The following is a 15,843-nucleotide window of genomic DNA, read 5'->3' as shown; positions in this document are numbered from 1 at the left end:
TGCATCATTTTTGAATGTTTTTAGTATAAATGTCTATTAATATTTATAAACCTGCAAACGTTTTTACTTTTTACTTGCGCAACTGTTTCATTTTTGTATGATCTAAGCCGGCCGGAGTGGCCGTGCTGTTCTAGGCGCTACAGTCTGGAGCCGAGCGACCGCTACGGTCGCAGGTTCGAATCCTGTCTCGGGCATGGATGTGTGTGATGTCCTTAGGTTAGTTAGGTTTAATTAGTTCTAAGTTCTAGGCGACTGATGACCTCAGAAGTTAAGTCGCATAGTGCTCAGAGCCATTTGAACCATTTTTTTGTATGATCTAATCTGACTGCAAAAAGAAATTTTAATAAAACAATCTGCGACACGCATCGTCTATTCTTGAACACTGAATCCCATATGTTTATATGTTAAAGTGTGTCTTTATACGTCTTCTACACTTGAGGAGATGTTTTCCGAAGCGTGCCAATAATGCCTCTGTTTTGTGCGTCATGGCGGCGAACCCTGGTTAAGTGCAAATGGTGACGTCACTTTATATTTTCGTTGCAATACGTTTTGTGGGAATGTGGCTAAATTAGAGAAGAAATTGTCAGTCGTTTTTTTTTAGTTGTAAATTATTATTGCTCACTTTGCTTCTTGGTACCAACTGTTAATGTGCAAAACTATAGCAGAGGCAGCGTAAGAAGATTCAGGTAGTGCAGTGGGCTGGTTTTGGTTTCTTCGCGCGCATATCTGAACTGTTCACGTAACACGGTTTTATGAACGTCTCTTTGCAACGTCTCTGTGTTGTCACAGTTCTATAGAAGACTATAGTTTCGAGCCACATGGAATTGAAGACATTAGCTGCCAGTGGGTATTGATTTATGTCATTGGTACAAGTCGAAAATTTGTGTCGGGACGGGATTCGAACACGGGTCGCCAGCTTACTAGGCAGATGCGCTGACCAGATTTTTTATTTTATTTTATTATTTTTTTATTTGGGGTAGAGCAGATCAGGGGGCAGAGTGGGCAGGGTTCGTGCTTGGGAGGCCCGGCCACGGTGTCCCCGTCTCCAGACAGGATGAGGGAGGGGCAGCGGAAAGGAAACATTGTACATGCATGTAGTTCTCTTTTATTTTTTGTTATTTTTTTATTTATTTAATTTTAATGTTCCAGAAAATAATCACATATGAAAAACAAAGGAAAGAAATATAGGGCCGAAGTGACATCCTCGTCACTTCACTGGGAGTAATATCCCATCCCGTGAAATTACGTAAACCTGCGACTCCCCAACGCTTCGGGGGGAGGGGGGGTCATAAAACATGCTGCCTAAAAACTTCGAAAAGTGCGTTTTGTATTTAGAGTGACGTCGGATAGTTTCGTGTTGTTCTAGTAGATAATGCCAACAGTCCATGCCCGATATCACGGCCCGCGAGAGCACGTGGTGCGATGCGTGTTCTCCAATCCAGCGGATTGCCGACGTTTTCTGTGGGTGGAAAATAAAGCGTCCGTCGTGATCGAGGATTCGTAGGTGCGTCGGAGGAGTGCCATGATGCGTTGCGTCAGCCGCCAAACACCCTTTGCCTCACCGCACTGCAGAGAATATTCGTCGGTGTCCTGCATGCCACATATAAGGCAGAGCGGGGAATCTACCATGTGAATGTCGTACAATCGTTGACGGTTGAATCTCTTGCGGTTGATTAATGTATACCAAGACGATCTCGCTGCCGTGGTGAGGAGAGGCGTATGGATAGATCGCCAAATCTGTCGCCATTTCCTCGTTGGATATTCAAGTTCGATAATGTTTCTGTCATGATGACGCCTCAAGTATTGATATGTCTCACGGGTAGTGGGGCTCCTTGTAGAAGGTAGCTGTAACTGAACATAACTGAAACCAAGAAAGAATCGCGTGACGTGAGAAAAAGATGGCGAGATTGTGCCTACCGCCACCGGTGGTTCAAAGGACGGGGTAAGAAGCACGTCCAGGATCGCCGATGTGATGGCGTGTTGCGGTTGGTTCCATGTCAGTATCGTCGGTCGCAGGTATAGAGCTAGAGAGTTGCTCCGCACATTCCTCAGATTAAGTCCTCCAGAATGGTGTGGGAGAGTTAAAGTCTCGTTTTGACCTTAAACAACATCCCTTGGCTGACAGTATCCAAAGGCCGCCATTAATCTGTCAGGAATACCACGTGGCATTGGCAGTACCTGTGCCAGTGCGGCAGTCGCGAGGCGAGACGAACATTAGTGTATTCCACCTCTGGAGCAGGTAGTGGGTTCGAGTGAATTGTTGCGTATGTATAGTTGGATGTGCTGGAGCAGACGCCGGTAGCTCGCCGCCGCTGATTGCCGTTGTGATCGGGTGAACAATACTCCCAAGCATCGCAAGATGTCCACCGTCGTAAACGGACTGTGCAGACCGTCCAACCCTCGTCCGATGTGCATGACCTTGGTTTTGTTCGTGTTGACCCTGCTCCCCGCCACTATTCCGTACGTAGTAAGAATGGCAACCACCTTACGTACTTTGTTCTCCTACCGGACGAGTGTCACCAAGTTGTCGGCATATGCACGACATTTGAAGGAACTCGCACGGAGTCTGACGCCTGTAAGAGTCCGTCGAAAAGTCCGCATCAGTGGTTCGAGCGCTATTGCAAACAGCATCATCGACAAGGGACATCCTTGCCTAACCGACCTGTAAACAGCAATCGTTCCTACCTCCATGCCATTGACTCTCACAGTCGAAGGAGGCTCATGAGCGAAGCAGGCGCATGAGGATGGTAATAAAATCCTGAGACATCGCCATGCGTCGCATGGTCGACTCAAGGAAATCGTGGTTGGTCCTGTCAAAGGCACGATCAAAATCCACTGATATGAACGCCGCTCGGATGCGACAAGCTTCCGTCAGGGAAATTATGTCATGATGTTCGCCTAGGACAGTATGGATGTTGCTCCGAACCCCTAGACAAGCCTGGTGTGGAGGTATTGTCTTGGATATTACAGTCTTGAGCCTTGCCGCCAACATTCGCGCAAAGATCTTATGGTCAGTATTGAGTATTGTGAGCGGTCTAAATTGATGGGCGCTGACACTCCCTGACGATTTCGGTATTGGTGTGAGCAGTCCCGCCATGAACTGGGACAGAACGTCCGTGTCAGGACTCAATAACTCATTATACATCAACACCAACTGGGACATCATTAAATCCGCAAATTCGCGATAAAATTCGAGTGTCAGTCCATGCGGTCCAGGGGATTTGTGCACTGCACCTTTCGTGAGTGCCCTCCGTACGTCATATTCCGTTAGGGGTTCCAATAACGCCTCTGCCTCCGGACCATCCATCTCCGTTTAAATCTGTCGCAAAATTCCTTCTCCTGTCCGATTGTCGGTCGGCGTCCCAGTGAAAAGGAGACGGTAATGCTCCAGAAACCCAGCAGCAATGTCTTGTTGTGACGTCAAGGGTCGATCATCATCATCTTGGAGCACTGTGATCAAGGATAGGCGATTACGCGCATGTCCCTTGGACACATGATGCATACTAATACGTACCCCATCGACGTTGGTCAAGCACCGAGCACGGATCGAAAGTCCCTCCAGTCGACGTCTCGTGATCGATAAAATGCACGCCTGAATGCGATGGACTTCCGCTTCACGCTCGGGCGATTGTGCCCTGGAGGACAGGTCACGGAGCACCATGTAATAATAATCAAGTGTGTCTCAGAGTGATTTCGCTTTTCCCTTGGCATACGTTATGAGTACTTTTCGTATCGCCGGTTTTGCACGTTGCAGCCACCATGAAAGAACCGTACGGTGCATCGGGAGGCGGCGAGTGGATATCTGCCATGTTCCTTCGATCCTCTGGTGACATTCTGGATCCACCAATAAGGATGAATTAAGTTTCCACGAACCTGCTCCGCCAGACCCGCTGCGTGGGAGGGGTAACGTACGTAAATATGCAAGGTGATACGTAAAAGCTGTGGCCAAAGTTCAGCAGCCAACAAGTGATCTGTTAATCCATCAGAAACAAAATCCGACAAAACCCGCTCGTCGAGTGGCTAGCGAAAAACATGTAGCCCTCTCGCTGCCCATTGATCATTTCCCAAGTATCCATTAGTGCCATGTCTCTGCACATCGTGTGCAATGCGTAGCAGGAGCTGAAATTAGGGGTTTGACCCTTCGGTGTGAGAACACAGACAAAATCCCCTCCTACAACGATGTGGTCATATCTCCCATGGAATAGGGGCGCAATCTCCTCCGTCGTTTGTCAGATACGGAGGGTGCATAGATGTTGAAAATACCAATGCCGTTGACGGTCATCCCCAAACCCCGAGCTGAAGGAAGGTAATCGAGGTCACACATCGGAATCCCTTCCCGGACTAATATCGCTGTGCCACGTCCTCCGTCTGTAGTCGGCGCTAGGTAAGTGTTGTAACCACACACGTCGGGAAAGGCAGCATTGCAGGTTTCCTGCACCAGCAGAATATCCACGTCTGTGGCGTAAATCATGTCCCGGAACAGTTGCATCTTTGCAAGCGAACTGTTCCCACCTTATATGCTTGGTCCGTTGTCGTTGTCATGCTCGTGTCATGTCATTGTGAACTCCGAGGGCTATAGCCCACTATTTGCGCTCGGAGGGGTGCCCACCAACAGGCTGCCCGCCGTTGATTTCATTTCGTGGTGTGCATCCTGTAAGTTAGGCGGCATCAATTTCGGGTGCCAATTCCTGTATCTCTTCGACTGGTTCTGCCTAGTCGCAATGGTCATCAGTCCCAGAAGCGTCCTCAAGATGCATGTGGCTGTCGGGACATTGTCCCTGTCTCCTCCGTCGGCAGTACCGGGTCAGTCGGTGTCAATGAAGAGGGACCATGAGAAAGACAGGACATCCGGTCAATATCTGGAGGAATCCTGTGAGCGCCCTCTAAAGGCACGTGTTCCGTGTCAGACAGTCCTTCTGCTAGCATAACTTGCGCGTCCCCTAGGCTAGGGGGACCCGTGCCACCCGAACTACGGCGACGCTTTTTGCGACACTTCGGCGATCGTTGTTTGCGGGCCCTGCCCTCTGCCGCCGTAGGCGATGCCTCAGTGTGTTCGTCGAGCGTTTGTTGGTCCGTTGCTGCCGCCACTGTCTCGACCTCCACTTCCAAACTCGCGTGCTGCATGTGAGGGTATAGAAGGTTCCTTCCCCATCTGACGTGACGTGGCTGTAGGGGCATTCTCCGTGTCACCGCCACGCTCCACTAACTCGGTCTACTCTTGCATCAACACGTCCTTGTCACGCACCGAACTCGGCAACACCTCCCGGTGGGCCACCGACACGTACGTCATCGGCAGTTGCGTGGGACCTTCTCGCTGTGACGCTTCTCCATGTGGCAGCTGCATGACGCGGCGTTGTATGCACTCCGAGCGGATATGTCCTTCTCCACTACAGCCAATATATAAAGAAGAAGGGATATGTTTGTTAAGGACATCCGCACCGGTCTGACGCCGTTTTGCACGGGATAGGTGCTAAAACTTGTCCAATGTCCAGGCGTATGACCGAGTACCGTTCCAATATGGTCGCAGCGATTGAATAACCATCGATTCTGTTACCTCGGCCGGCCGGTGTGGCCGTGCGGTTCTAGGCGCTACAGTCTGGAACCGCGTGACCGCTACAGTCTCTGGTTCGACTCCTGTCTCGGGCATGGATGTGTGTGCTGTCCTTAGGTTAGTTAGGTTTAAGTAGTTCTAAGTTCTAGGGGAGTGATGACCACAGATGTTAAGTCCCATAGTGCTCAGAGCCATTTGAACCATTTGAACCGTCTGTTACCTCAAATGGCAATTCAGAGATCCGAATGACCCTCACTCCCATACCTGAAGGAGCTACTGTTACGTCGCTGATACGGCCATCAGAATGTCGAAATTTAAATCTTCTTTGAGCAGCGGCGAGAGTTCTTTCACACGCAGCTTCATCGGTCGTCTTGAAGTACATTGTACTGCTTACAATGGATAGGTGTATTGCAGTTAGGTCTGTAGCAGTTAAAGGAACTTCTTCCCTCAAAAAACGCCTTGGGTCTCGCATATTCGTTGTCAAACGTAAATTGGAGCGTATTGTTTCAAAAAGCGTGTGCCATGGCGATCACGGCGATCTAGTCAGACAACAACACGGGCGAGTACCGCCGGAGTAAACACTTCCTCGTCCACTCGCGCCCGCGCCACCGCCTAAAGCAGACTCACCACTAAGCCACCCGCCATACAATAAATAAAGCCGATGACGGCCAATGGTCCCAAGTCCGAACTCTTATGAGAATCGACGAGACGCCACGAGTAACGAGGTAAAAGAGCAGGGGCATTACATCAGTAATGTGTGTTACAAGTTGAGAATTTGAGTCTGACGGGAGGCGTGCTCGGGCTTACCGTGAGGTTGTGGTGGCCAAAGTGTCCGGATGGAGTAGCGGTCAGCGCATCTCCCTTGTAAACAGCAGATCTCGGTTTGAATCTCGGCCCGGCACAAATTTTCAACTTGACCCGTTGATATACACTCCTGGAAATTGAAATAAGAACACCGTGAATTCATTGTCCCAGGAAGGGGAAACTTTATTGACACATTCCTGGGGTCAGATACTTCACATGATCACACTGACAGAACCACAGGCACATAGACACAGGCAACAGAGCATGCACAATGTCGGCACTAGTACAGTGTATATCCACCGTTCGCAGCAATGCAGGCTGCTATTCTCCCATGGAGACGATCGTAGAGATGCTGGATGTAGTCCTGTGGAACGGCTTGCCATGCCATTTCCACCTGGCGCCTCAGTTGGACCAGCGTTCGTGCTGGACGTGCAGACCGCGTGAGACGACGCTTCATCCAGTCCCAAACATGCTCAATGGGGGACAGATCCGGAGATCTTGCTGGCCAGGGTAGTTGACTTACACCTTCTAGAGCACGTTGGGTGGCACGGGATACATGCGGACGTGCATTGTCCTGTTGGAACAGCAAGTTCCCTTGCCGGTCTAGGAATGGTAGAACGATGGGTTCGATGACGGTTTGGATGTACCGTGCACTATTCAGTGTCCCCTCGACGATCACCAGTGGTGTACGGCCAGTGTAGGAGATCGCTCCCCACACCATGATGCCGGGTGTTGGCCCTGTGTGCCTCGGTCGTATGCAGTCCTGATTGTGGCGCTCACCTGCACGGCGCCAAACACGCATACGACCATCATTGGCACCAAGGCAGAAGCGACTCTCATCGCTGAAGACGACACGTCTCCATTCGTCCCTCCATTCACGCCTGTCGCGACACCACTGGAGGCGGGCTGCACGATGTTGGGGCGTGAGCGGAAGACGGCCTAACGGTGTGCGGGACCGTAGCCCAGCTTCATGGAGACGGTTGCGAATGGTCCTCGCCGATACCCCAGGAGCAACAGTGTCCCTAATTTGCTGGGAAGTGGCGGTGCGGTCCCCTACGGCACTGCGTAGGATCCTACGGTCTTGGCGTGCATCCGTGCGTCGCTGCGGTCCGGTCCCAAGTCGACGGGCACGTGCACCTTCCGCCGACCACTGGCGACAACATCGATGTACTGTGGAGACCTCACGCCCCACGTGTTGAGCAATTCGGCGGTACGTCCACCCGGCCTCCCGCATGCCCACTATACGCCCTCGCTCAAAGTCCGTCAACTGCACATACGGTTCACGTCCACGCTGTCGCGGCATGCTACCAGTGTTAAAGACTGTGATGGAGCTCCGTATGCCACGGCAAACTGGCTGACACTGACGGCGGCGGTGCACAAATGCTGTGCAGCTAGCGCCATTCGACGGCCAACACCGCGGTTCCTGGTGTGTCCGCTGTGCCGTGCGTGTGATCATTGCTTGTACAGCCCTCTCGCAGTGTCCGGAGCAAGTATGGTGCGTCTGACACACCGGTGTCAATGTGTTCTTTTTTCCATTTCCAGGAGTGTAAATAAATGCCCTCTGGCAGCTAATGTCCTTAACACCCTTGCATGTTGAGTCATTGAGTCATAGTGGCTGCAGGAGACAAATGGCGTTTGTACTTTTGGACATGACAAAAGATTAGACCCCCCCCCATATATATATATATATATATATATATATATATATATATATATATGTATATATATATAAGTTTCGGATGAAATTATCTCGAAAACTGCACATCGGGTAAAAAGTTCGTAAGCTCAAAGGGGGACATCAAATGATACTACAAGTGACCTCCAGCCCCCACCCCCTTGGGTGGTGTAGGGGCAAACTTTTAAATCTTCAATGGAAACACTCATTTTTTATTGCAGATTCGGATTCTCCATAAAAAAAAGTAATCAAGTTTTGTCTGAAACGTTTTTTAAACCTGTTGTGTACATAGTTCCGCGTAGTCAGCGCCTACACAACTTTCCCAATAGAGCGCGCCCCGCTAAGCACAACAGCGCAGGCGCAGCGGTCGTCCGTCTCCGCACTACGAGATGGCGCTGTCTTAGAGACGGACCAAATTCTGCTTCCGCCGATCCGCGTATTAATATGTAACGCAGCCAATGAGATTGCTGCTAACGTAGAACCTTTTCTCCTCGCGGATCACACTCGCGCAGTGATACCTGAACGCGCGAGGTATTATAACGAGCGCACAGACCTCCGATTAGTTAGTCTGTACTAGTCTGTACCAGTCTGCATTATTCTGCATTAGTCTGCACCAGTCTATAGTCAAGTTTCAGTCTGCGCCTAATAAGATTATCATATTCCTGTACATAGCCATGAAGATAAATGTATAGACGCTTTTGTCAAGTATCAGAGATATGTGAGAATAAGATTAACGTACAAAGACCAAGGGAACTTCAGATTGTCAATTGTAAATAGCATTCAGAACCAAGTTAAGTTATTTTTATGCTTGTTATTATTTTAATAAATGTGTGTGAAAATAAAAAAAACATAAACGAAGCTAAGACAGAGTACATCGTTAATGCCGCGTGGTCATTGTCAGACTGCTGATCATCTACAATCACTGCAGGCTGGGGATCAGTCCTACAAGAGAGTGCAAGAATTCAAATACCTAGGGGCACTTTTCACTGAGAGCTCGTCATGTGAAGCAGAGATCAATGCCAGAATACAAGCAGGAAACCGATCTTACCACAGCCTAGTACAACTCCTTCGGTCCAAATCTCTCTCCAGACAGTTCAAGATTCGACTGTACAAAACCCTGATCCAGCCTGTTGTTCTATATGGCTGTGAGAAATGGAGTATCCGGAAACAGGACTTCCATAAGCTCCTTGTCTTTGAGAGGAAAGTGCTTCGGAAGATCTTCGGTCCGGTTCTGGATGCAGATACAGGGGAATGGAGGATCAGATACAACCAAGAGCTTGAGGAACTATACCAGCAGCCCAACATAGCAGGAGCTGTCAAAGCCAAACGAATGCAGTGGGCCGGCCATGTGGCCTGGATGGAGGATCACAGATGGCCTCGGAAGCTCCTGGATTTCACACCTACAGGAAAGAGACCGCCAGGGAGACCCAAGAAGTGATGAAGGGATGGACTCCATGAAGATTTAAAACAAATGTCAATAGATGTGGACGAATGGCGGATAACAGCAATGGACAGAATACAGTGGAGGAGGAAACTTGTAGATGCGTGCGGTCCACTGGGCCTGATCACGTAGTAGTAGTAGTAGTAGTAATAGTGTGGGAAAATAAATCAAGTTCTGTTTAAAGTTGGTCACCGTCAATCTGCTACTCTAAGCGTGCAAGTGGCATTTCTATCGTCTGACCTAACGGCAGAAGATAAACACGCCACGATAAGACCACGAGACATTTTGCTGATACTCGCCTACTTCGTTAGAGCGACAAGTCAAATAATCTGATGGTGTGTGTACCGAAGGTCTTACAGTACGCACACCACAGAACCATTGACAGATGGCTCTGAAATCGAGAAAAAAGTAAAATTGGGGAAGAAATCTGATTTATTTAGAATTATTCTAGAAAGATTCATCAAATCGATTAAAAATGTGCACCAATTATTTCGTTACGCAAAATTAAGCTATTTTTGTACAAAATGTACTACACCCTACTTATAGCGTTACTCATGAACGACATGGACGTAGTACAATGATGTTCCCATGGGATGCTTCATTAGTGTGAGTCCCCTTGCCTCTCACTTGTTGGGGTGCTTCATTAGTGTGGGTCCCATTGCCTCTCTCAATTTGGAGTGCTTAACTAATGAAATTAGCCACGAAGACATTGTTCAAAATTATCCCCATTTGCTTCAATGCAAAGCCAATCGTCTGCGAAAGTTGTCCACAGTTTTCAGCTGCACATACAGTGGTATGGCTGCACACGCTCATCGAATGCGTTGCTTCATATCGTTTCTGGTTGTGGGCTGTCTTTCATAAACAATATTTTTTAAATAACCTCACAAGAAAAAATCTGATGTTCGGTCTGGTGAACCTGGAGACCACTGAATTGGTCCGCCGCGTCCTATCTACCGATCAGGGTATCGTAAATTTGAAACGTTCCGCACACTTTTAGTTTAATGGGCAGCTGCTCTGTCCTGTTGCAACCACATTCGTTGTCTAGTTTCTAAATCAACTTCTTCCATTAGCTCCAACAAATCATCGCGGAGAAGTTGTAAATAAGGTTCCCCAGTAACATTTCGGTCAAAAAATACGGTCCTATCAAGTGTCCGTTTAAAATTACACACCAGACCATTAACGATCATTTGTCTGCCCATGTGGATTGACATAGGACCAATAACGACAATCCTGACGATTTAATTCGCCATTGTTTTTGAATGTGGCTTTATCGGTGAACATAATGTATCTAAAAAACCATTGTCACTTCTTATTTCCAAGGCCCATTGGCAGAAATCCGCGCGCTTTTGCATATCTTTCGGCGTTAATGCCTGTGTCAGTCTGATATGATACGCATGATATTTATGTGCCTTCAAAAACCTCAAAATAGTTGACTTCGGTATTCCAGTTTCTCTCTGAATCGCACGACTACTAATTTCGGGATCCAGCTGAACACAGGCCAGAACGGTAAGGGTATGAGTGTCATTTTCATTGTATTCGCGATGACAAGGTGGACGGTGCATGTATGCATGTATCCTCGGCGAATGCGGCCTGCTTCCCCTTATTCCGCCTCAGTTACACTATGTCGGCGATTGCTGCGCAAACAAGTTCTCCACGTACGCGTACACCACCGTTGTTCTGCCACGCAAACATAGGGGTTACACTCGTCTGGTGTGAGACGTTCCCTGAGGGGGGGGGGGGGAGGAGGGGGCGGGGGGGGGGGGGGTCCACTGGAGGCCGAAACGCACAATAACCCTGGGTTCGGTGTGGGGCGGCGATGGTGTGAGTGGACTGCTGTGGCCTGTTGAGGTGTTGTGAACCACTGAGGGCTACGGCTGGGACGAAGCCTCTCTGTCGTTTCTAGGTCCCCGTTTCAATACCTACACACATACTTCTATAATCAAACGGCTACATGAAAGTGGCACTGAGATCAAGGACAAATTCAAATATTCTTTTACATTTAAAGGATCTTAAACATCTGTCCATTAATAAAAATGTAAGATGACATGTAAAGTGTCCGAGAATATCGTCACCTGAGAACACGCATTGCCTGCATTCTTTCTCAGTGTGCGGTAACGGTACGTGACGAGAACTGTTAAACACAACATGTGACTTTCTCTCTATCATCCTGGAAGTACTAAAATGATTCACCCATCTAGCGAATTGATGTATTTATTATCGGACCAGCCATGTCTCATACGCTACGTACTTGTACAAAATCAGAATACAGATGGAGACCTCAAAAACGGCAAGTAATTAAACAATTTAGTATCACTTTTATCAGCACCACGACCGCTATGGTAAAAGTAACTCTCAGGAGTCGCTTGTCAACTGTTGGGTGCTACCATCAAAACGTCTTTCTCTCTCTTTGCTTAACTCGTTAGCGTGGGTAACGCGACTCAGTCGAACAGCATTGTTCTGCGGAGAAGAGACGCTTTACGTTAAAAAAAATGTAAGAGAAGACCTCGGGAGCTACGTGAGAACTGTACCACGGAGGCACGCTGCAGCTTGTGTGAGTAAACAAAGAAAGCCCAGCTGTGCAGTCGTTAACACACTGGCCTCAGATTAGGGAGGAGTCCCCCGTCCGCTGTTCACTTTTAGGTTTTCTGTTGTGGTGGTGGGTCTTTCGTCTAGTGGTAAAACTGTTGCCTGGAAATCGAAAGGACGGCTGATCGAATCCTGGGCGCACTCCGCATTTGTTCAGTTTGCTTTTAGATTCAGCAGAAACGACACGTGGTTCGCTCCCCACGTTAAACTGTAGATCCCCTTTCTTTTGTTGGAAAACGGGGGTGGGTCAGGGACACACAAACTGGTGAAGTGGCGTCCATTTGGAAGACTTGCACTAGGCTGTGGAGCGACACGAAGTTAGTACTGTATTTTCTCCCCTTGTCGTTGTTACTGTTGTCACCGTTACGACGACTGATTGGAACTATTCTATCCTTGGCGAGCCTCTTCGTCTCTGCGCAGTTACTGCAACCTACGTTCATTTGAAACTGCTTTCCTTCTTACCATTTGGATTCAGTACCTCCCCATTTGTTATCCGACCTTCACGTCTAATATCTGGCGTTCTCCTGTAGTACCACATTTCAAAAGCTTATATTCCCTTCTTGTATGAATCACCTACCGTCCACGTTTCGCTTCTGTACAAGGCCGCACTCCAAATCAGAAAAGACATCTTAACATTTAAATTTATATTTGATGTTGACAAATTGCCCTTTTTCAGGACTACTTTTCTTAATATTGCCAATCTGCATTTTAAATTCTCGCTAGTTCCGTCACCATCAGTTATTTAGCTCCTGAAACAACAAAATCCACCTACTACTTTTTGTGTTCCATTTCCTAATATAATTCCCTCAGCATCCGCAGATTTAGTTCCACTACATTCCATTAACATTGTTTTACTTTTCTTGATGTTCCTTTTACAACCTCTTTTCAAGACACTTTGCATTTCGTTCCACTGCTCTTCCACGTCCTTCACTGTCTCTAACAGAATTATATTGTCATCGGTAAACCTCAACGATTTTATATCTTCTCCTTGGTGTTTTAATACCTTTCCAAATTTCTTCTTCATTTCCTTCACAGTTTACTCAATGTACACATTGAATAACGTTGCATATAGGCTACATGTTATTCAATCTGTATAATGAGCAAGCAGTAAAGGAAACAAAAGAAAATTTGGAGTAGGAATTAAAATCCATGGAGAAGAAATAAAAACTTTGAGGTTCGCCGATGACATTGTAATTCTGCCAGAGACAGCAAAAGATCTGGAAGAGCAGTTGAATGTAATGGACAGTGTCTTGAAGGGAGGACATAAGATGAATATCAACAAAAGCAAAACAAGGATGATGGAATGTAGTCGAATTAAATCAGGGGATGCTGAGGGAATTAGATTAGGAAATGAGACACTTAAAGTAGTAGATGAGCTTTGCTATTTGGGGAGCAAAATAACTAATGATGGTCGAAGTAGAGAGGATATAAAATGTAGACTGGCAATGGCAAGGAAAGCGTTTCTGAAGAAGAGAAATTTGTTAACACCGAGTATTGATTTAAGCGTCAGGAAATCGTTTCTGAAAGTATTTGTATGGAGTGTAGACGTATGTGGAAGTGAAACATGGGCGATAAATAGTTTGGACAAGAAGAGAATTGAAACTTTCGAAATGTGGTGCTACAGAAGAATGGTGAAGATTATATGGGTAGATCGCATAACTAATCAGGAGGTATCGAATAGAATTGGGGAGAAGAGAAATTTGTGGCGCGACTTGACGAGGAGAAGGGATCGGTTGGTAGGACATGTTCTGAGCCATCAAGGGAGCAATAATTTCGTATTGGAGGGGAGCGTAGAGTGTAAAAATTGTAGAGGGATACCAAGAGATGAATACACTAAGCAGATGCAGAAGAATGTAGCTTGCAGTAGGTACTGGGAGATGAAGAAGCTTGCACAGGATAGAGTAGCATGGAGAGCTGCATCAAACCAGTCTTTGGACTATCTCACTCCATTCTCAACCACTCCTTGCCTTTCATGTCCTGTGAATCTTATAATTGCAGCCTGGTTTCTGTACAAGTTGTAAATAACCTTCCGTTCCCTGTATTTTATCCCTGCTAGCTTCAGGGTTTCAAAGAGAGTAGACCAATCAATGTCGAAAGCTTTTCCTAAAAGTACAAATGCTATAAATATACGTATGCCATTCTTCATTCTATATTCTAAGATCCTCCATAGGGTCAGTATTACCTCACGTGCTCCTACATTTATCGGAAACCTAACCTGATCTTCCCCTATGTCGGCTTCAACCAGTTTTTCCATTCTTCTGCAAAGTAATTCGTGTCAATACTTTTGCAACCACGATTTATTAAAATGATGGTTCGGTACTATTCATTTCTATAAGCACCTTCCTTCTTCGTTATACGGGTTATAAAATTCTTCTTTATATCCGAGGGCACTCCGCCAATCTCATGTATCTTGCATACCAGGAGAAATAGCTCCGTAAGGGAATGTTCTAAGGATATCAGTACTCGTAATTCCGAGGCAATGTCGTCTACTTCAGAGGCCTGGTTTCGACTCATACCTTTCAGTACTCTGTCAAATTGCATTATTGGAAAAAAATTACACAAAACATCAAAAAATAATTAATGTAGAGGAATGAAATTTCGGGAATACATTTGTGTAGGTAAGATATTTAAGTGATTAACATGCAAGATCAGAGGTTAACGCAAGGGCGAGATAAGCCATTGCAAATGTGAATTGCTGGTACATTAATAACCATTGTAACCACAAGAATGTTGAATTCAAGCAAACGTGTGTACAGATGCCGGTTGTCAGTTTGTGGGATGGAGTTCCATGCCTACTGCACTTGGTTGGTCAATACAGGGGTGGTTATCCACGGTTGTGGAAGACGCTGGAGCTGTCGTCCGATGACTTCTCATATGTGCTCGAGTGGGGACAGATCTGGTGCTCGAGCAGGACAAGGCAACGTGTCGACACCCTGTAGAGCGTGTAGAGTTACAGCAGCAGTGTGAAGGCGAGCGTTAGCCTGTTGGAAAACACTCCCTGGAATGCTGTTCACGAATGGCAACTCAGGAGGTCGCATCACCAGATTCGCGTACAAATATGGAGTCAGCGTGCGTGGGATTACAACGAGAGTGCTCCAGCTGTCAAACGAAATCGCATCCCACACCATAACTCCAGGTGTAGGTCCAGCGAGTCCAGCACGCAGGCAGGTTGGTTGCAGTTCCTCAGTTGGCCCCCGTCTGCCAGAAACACTGCAGCCGCTGACGCCGAGGCAGGACCAGTTCTCATCAGGAAACATAACAGCCCTCCACCGTGCCCTCCAGTTAACTCCAGCAAATGGCGGTGGTTTGGGGTCAGTGGAATGCTAACGACAGGGCGCCTCGCTCCGATGTGTCCTCGAAGTAAGCGATTTGTAACAGTTGGTCGTGTCGCTGGTGTGCAAACGGCTGCTCAGACTGCCGCTGCGCCAGAGCAATCGCCGTACGCGACGGTCTCCCCTGTCGGCAGTGCCGAGTGCCCGTCCGGAGCCCGGAGCGCGGTCCTTTCGCGACCACACGTTCTCGTGAACACCGCTGCCAGCAATCCAGTACAGTGTGCTACATTCCTGGCAAGTCTTTTTGAAACATGACAGGAAGAACATGTAGCTTCTCGTAGCCGTATTACACGACCTCGTTCAAATTCAGTCACCTTAAAGACACCGTTGACTAACGCCAACTCATCATTTCCAATCTCAAAGGTAACTAACGCTCACGACCTTACAGTGTGTATATGAAGCAAACCTGATCTGCATGCCTGTAGTGGTCCTACTGGCGCCACTCTTATGGGAC

Source organism: Schistocerca piceifrons, chromosome 7 (genome assembly GCF_021461385.2).
Source record: "Schistocerca piceifrons isolate TAMUIC-IGC-003096 chromosome 7, iqSchPice1.1, whole genome shotgun sequence".
In the NCBI taxonomy this organism is placed as follows: Eukaryota; Metazoa; Arthropoda; class Insecta; order Orthoptera; family Acrididae; genus Schistocerca; species Schistocerca piceifrons.
This window is presented reverse-complemented; position numbering follows the sequence as displayed.